Here is a 6,000-nt window from a genome sequence, read left to right on the forward strand (position 1 = left end):
GCGTCAATACGCCCCCCTTGCATACATTATACCTGGCGCAGGTATAATGTGGCGCAGGGGTTTACAAAGTGACGCATCTACCTAGATGCGTCACTTTGGAAATATGGCGCAACAAGGCGCATTTTTTATGCCACTGGTGCATCACAGAAAGTGACGCACCGGCGGCGTAAAAGTGACGCACGGCCTCATAAATGAGGCCCATAGTCTTTATACTTCTGTCATGCTTAGCACTATCTATATTTTATCACTTAGAAACAACATTAGTTTGTTTTAAAATAAAATTAATAAATATACTTGCATCCTTTTTATTGGCGTCCCTGAGAACCCGTAAGGCTCATAGTATATTATCTTCCATATTTTAAGTCTTTCGTTTTAACTGATGTACCTTTTTTTAATGTTTACTGCTGGCACTTGTACTGTATTCACTATTCTATAGGTTTTTTAAATGTAATGAAATTTTCCTCTAATTATTGTGATCTTTTATGCATTTCTAAGTGCAAAATAAAATCTGTTGATTGATTGATTGATTGATTGATTGATGAACAACTTGCTGTAAAACATTCAGTTGCTTTTCCAACGCCTGGGACCTGGCTAAGAAAGTGTGCAAGTTCAAGAACGTGTTTCATTAAATTCACTTGTCTATTTCCCTATGGAACTCCTATAGTGATTTGAGTGTTATAATCTCGCCCCCAAACTGTTGGGCACTTTCTGATCTCCCTAAAAACTTGTGATGTGATTTTTACTATACTATCACATGAACCGTTCTTCATAAGACGGTTGAAAAAGTGGCTGGTGCATAGAAACGTAGATAGTGACTCTATAGATATGGTTTCGTCCCACGCCACAATGAAAATGTGTGTTTTGTATCCTGAATAAATTTGGTGCCTAAACTTTTCTGCAGAGCCTCAATAAATTCATGAAGACTCAAGAAGGAGGCAAACGTCATAAAGGAAGATTCCAAAGTAAATTTCCATATGTAACGTTCTATAATTTCTATAACTGTTTACACTTGTAAAAAAAACACTGGATAGGTTTTAACCTGATCCTATTCATCAATCAGTTGTTATTTTAGGACAATGCTTTCAGTGTTTCCAGGGAAAACCAACATGAAAGAAATGAGGTATATACAAGTAGAGATATCTGGACTGATCCAATCATTCATTTCAAATCATGATTTCTGTAATACAAATTTGATTTTTGGGAAAATGTGATTAATTTGGGAAAAGGCTTCGATGTAGACCTACATGTCTGCTTCATATTTAATATGGTGGACAATATTCACTGATTCAATTTTCATAAGGGTGGTAAATTGTATTTTTGGGCAAGAAAACCTCTAGTGTTTTTTGCATGTCTATCATTGTTTTGGTATGGATTGTCATAGTTGGTTTTTCATACAGCTACTTAAAATCTGCTCAAATGTACAAGGGGGGATGGGGGGTTGGTTTCCTAATACCTTTGGTACAACTTGATAATTATACTTGAATTTGACAGCGAGTATGTATTCTTCATCCTTGAATCTAATGTTGTTCCTTGTAACAATAAGGTCGAGGTGCTTTTGTTTTCAAAAAACATTTGCGACCATTTGACGGATCTTCATTAAAAGTTGTGGAGGAGGTTTATATTCAGACTTGGTTTTTATGCTTAGTGCAGATCCATAAAGGGAGGAAAAGTTAAAGGGAAGATCAAAAGGTCACATTTTTTGTTTACAGTTGTAGCAGACGTTTAGGCTCAGTGCCCCTCCATATCCACAACACAAACTACATACAGCCTTGACTGTGCACCTGATTCTCATGTCTTTCTTCCTTATAGCTGTCTAGGTAATTCCTCTTTGCGAGGATAGGGTTTAGTAATGCAATACGGATATGTGAAGCTGCTCTGGGTTACTGGAACAGATAATACTGTGTTTCTTGTGATTGTATCCATTATTTGAATTAAAATTTGCTCAACAGCAGGAATAGCCACAGGTACTGCATTCATAAATCCACCAATAGCTCCATCATTTATGTGTGGGTGCAACAAAACCCTGTTGGGCATGAACGTTTAGCAAACGATGAGCCAAAGCTGTGTATCAGTAAGTGCCAGATTTAGAAAATGTTTTTCCCCAATCCTTGCTCGTGTAAGGCCCTCATTAGGAGAATCATGAAGCAGTAAACCCAGGGGGTGCACGGCTCTAGGCATTTCAAGTTGTGCAGTGTCTCTGGGTCTGGAAATATAAGGTCTCCAAACTCTGAACTTCATAATTCCTTTCCAGGAGACACTGGGCCCGGCACTTTCTTCAGCAATGCGAACAGTTACTGCACTTGGTCCACCTGCACCCAGATCACGGCATGGGGGAGCAGCAAGTGCTCCCCCAGCTCTCCCCTCACCAATTCTGTCCTCCCACCCCCTCTACCACAACCCTCAGAATAGCCTTTACCACTTCCTATGCACAGGAGGAAGTGCTATATGGAACTGGATCAAACCTTCCCAGGCTCGCTTCGTATTCCCTATTCCAGCAACAATTTATAATCCCTGGATTTAAATGTGGGAATCCCGGCAATAATCAGAAATTCTGACCCGCTAGTATCCCGGCATTTAAGTCGTTGGACCTCATAATAGATGGGAAACATTGCAGTTTGTACTTCTCCAACAATCAACTCGTGAGCTACTGGTAGCTCTCCAGCTACCCATAAGTAGCTCTCCTGTGAGCAGTTCAGCCTACCAAGCATTTTGTTGCTTGAATTAATGTATGCATACCAAAATCTAGTAGTGTGTATTTAAGACAAAAATGCGTGGACATTTTCTACAACTCATACACTGATGTTAGGGGAGACTTATTACTAATAGTAACTTGGTGCCTGGGGCCTTACTGCCCTAGCTGCTGTGTTTTACCCATGTAGAGGCATTGTTTACATTCTTGGTGGGAACCATGCCTGATGCACTCACACTACAGGTAATCTTGTGTATGGGGACAACTACTGTAAGCTTGACCTGGTCAGTTTTAAAATTCTGGTCATATTAGTTGCTTGGGTGACTTTCATTAGAAAGAAGTAGCTCTTAGTATAGAAAAGGTTGGAGACCCTTTAAATATGCTATGTGGCTGTACATTTCATGCACAACACTCACAAATACTCTGGACCTGATTCACAAAGGAAAATGTACACTTTTGTGTAAGTTTACAATTGTTTCTATTCACAAATAGATTAGTATATTTACCAGTGCGGAGTCTCTGCACATAAAAAGATAGATAGGACTGCCCTATCTTTTTATGTGCGGATACTCCGCACTCGTAAATATACTATTCCTAAATACCTCTGTGAATAGCAAACAATCGTAAAACGTACACAAAAGTGTAAATTTACTTTTGTGATTGAGTCCCAAAGTGTAAACATTGTCTTCTCGAGGCAGGCCAGGGCTCTTGGCAGGTGCAGAAGCTTCTGTGTCTCTCATGCATAGAGTTGGAAACATGATGTGTGCCTGACAGCACAATCCCATTTCCATACAGCAATCCTGCTTTCCACAGAGCTGCTGCAGAACACTGCGGAACAGCACACGCAATGGCCTTTGCCTGCATTGCATACCATATTTACTCGACTGTGATGAGCAGACATATTGCATTTCTGCGACCAATTTCAATGCATCCCACACTCGAAAAACGTGATGTGTGCAGATAGGACTCGTTTTTCAACCACTATTGCTACAACAAACAATCTCGTTGGGCAGAGCACAAAATACGAGTTGAATACTATATGCTGAAATATAGCATGAATCCCACAGCACAAAAGACATGTATTATAAGCAAATAGGAACAAACAAAACCTGAAAATAAGAAGTAATTGATGCTTACGGGAAGTTTCGAAAGGTCCACCAGACTTCACCAGAACCAGGCTCATCTAAGCGGGCGTCCTTTATACCTGCAAAACCGCACTGCTTTCAGAAAACAGTGTACCTGGGTGAACATTAACCATCAAATCACGTGTGGCTTATCGGGCAGAGTAAACAGTGCAGCAGCTTATTCGACACATTACTCGAGAAAAAACTGAGGTTATGGCAGATAGCGGCTAACGTGACTTAAGAGTGCCCTCTTGCGACAGCTAGCTTACCCATTCCACTCCATACAGTGCACCACATTTGTATTAAATGCTACTCTTGGCTCAATATGGGTGCAAAGATTAATCTTTAGTGTCATCATGTACCTTCAATTTAAAAAAGTTGAGAAACTAGTCCCTTCCCTAAAGAAGATGGAAGAAGCCCAGCAGTTAGACTACAACCAGTTAATCCAAGCTCTGGTTATCTTGGCACTGTTTAATTTGTGAATGTTTGTGTACCTGCCAGGGTTGCCACATGCCAAGACTCTGTAGTCTCGATTCCATTCAATTTCAATTCAATTTATAATCTTTATTCGGTTCTTAAAAAGACACCATAAAAGCACAGATACAAAATACACACACAGGTTAAAAACAGCAAGTGGTATTCAATTTAAAAGTATAAATGTTAAGATTTTCTGTCCTCAAGGAATGGGCCAGGGGATTTAAAAAAAGTTTAAATGTTCAAATCAAGTTAGGGGCCAATTTCTCTGGTGTTCCTTAGTCTTGTTGCTATTCCGATAAAGTTTATCGTACAAAACAGGGTATAAGCGTCCTCCGCTTCCTGTAGGAATCTCAGCGCCCGTTTTGTGTGTTTAAATTTTAGCTCTTTCAGGATCCCCACCAGGAACTTGCGTCTTGGTGTCGTGTAAAATGGGCACAATAAAACAAAATGGAGGGTATCCTGCGGAGATCTAAGATCGCAGCCGCAGGTACCCTTCTCCTCCACAGTGTGGGTAAACTCAGATGGCACCGCAAGGATATGGTGTAGCATGTTAATTCTGAAACGGGTCATGAGGTAGCGATCCTGCGCATTGTGCATAACCCTCAGGTAAGGTTCCATGCCTTGCTTCACAGTGAGTTCATTGTAGGAGAGATTGGTGGGTTTGTGCTTCTCTTTTTCTGCCCTTGATGTCTTCAGCTGTGTAAGAAAAAGTTTTTTAACCAGGGTCTTTCGCACAGCAGATGGATCTGTATAAGTTCAATATTTGTTCCGGGGACCATTTCCCTAGTCTTTGCCCATACCCCATGATTGCTCCTACTGAGGCTGCCAGTTTTGTAGTGTGCTTTTCAATCAAGGGTTTGAACGTTAGTTCGTGATCGAATAACACCCCCAAATACGTAAAAGACTTGACCTGGTCTATTTTGTGTGACCCGATGTGATAAGTAAAAGTTCCTTTTGTGGGTTTCCCGGATGACATAATATAGGACTTTTCCAGGTTTGTTGCCAGGTCCAGTTTGCCCATGAACTTGACAAACCCGTCAATTAGTTTTTGCAGTCCCAAAGGTGTTCTAGCGAGCAAAACCGCGTCATCGGCGTAGAGTAGTACGGGCACTGCTCGATGACCAATTTGGGGTGAGTCTACTTTGAGTTTGAGGAGGTCCTTTTCCAGTGAATTAATATAGATAGAAAAAAGAAAGGGCGCAAGGATGCATCCCTGCCTTACTCCACTGTTGCAGGTGAAGGGATCAGTTTTTTTGCCCTCCTGGCTATACCTTACACTTGCAGAGGTGTTCCGGTGGAGATTTTGTAGAGTGTCAACTAGTGATTGGTCCGCTCCTAGTTCCTTTAGCATGGCCCAGAGCTTTCTCCTGTTTACGCGATCAAAGGCCGCTGAGAGGTCCATAAACCCCATGTGGATTGACCCCCTCCCGGCGATGGTATATTTTGCTTTCAGGAGGTATAGATTTAGGCATTGATCGGTGGTGGATCTGCCTTTCCTGAAACCGTATTGGATTTCAGAGAGGACTTGTTGCTCCTCGGCCCAGTCTTGCAATCTCAATAAAATGACTCGCCCCAGAACCTTAGCTGTCACGTCGATGAGGGAAATGGGTCGGTAACATTGGGGGTCATCACGGTTGCCCTTTTTATAGATGGGGACTATGGTCGCCGTTGACCAGGACAGAGGGAGTCCTACCTCCACTGCCTCGTTTA

The 6,000-nt window shown here is 41.5% G+C and overlaps 1 protein-coding gene across 1 annotated transcript in view; it reads right to left on the reverse strand.

Annotated features, from left to right (window-relative positions):
* The window catches only part of LOC147690130 (alpha-1-antitrypsin-like), an 85,001-nt gene extending 81,140 nt beyond the window's left edge, over positions 1–3,861 (reverse strand). The window contains exon 1 of the mRNA XM_086937731.1: positions 3,827–3,861. The gene's annotated coding sequence lies outside the window, so the exon portion shown is untranslated. The remainder of the gene's footprint in view (positions 1–3,826) is intronic.
* Between the last annotated feature and the right edge of the window lie 2,139 nt (positions 3,862–6,000).

Source organism: Lissotriton vulgaris, chromosome 9 (assembly GCF_964263255.1).
Source record: "Lissotriton vulgaris chromosome 9, aLisVul1.2, whole genome shotgun sequence".
Classification (NCBI taxonomy): domain Eukaryota; kingdom Metazoa; phylum Chordata; class Amphibia; order Caudata; family Salamandridae; genus Lissotriton; species Lissotriton vulgaris.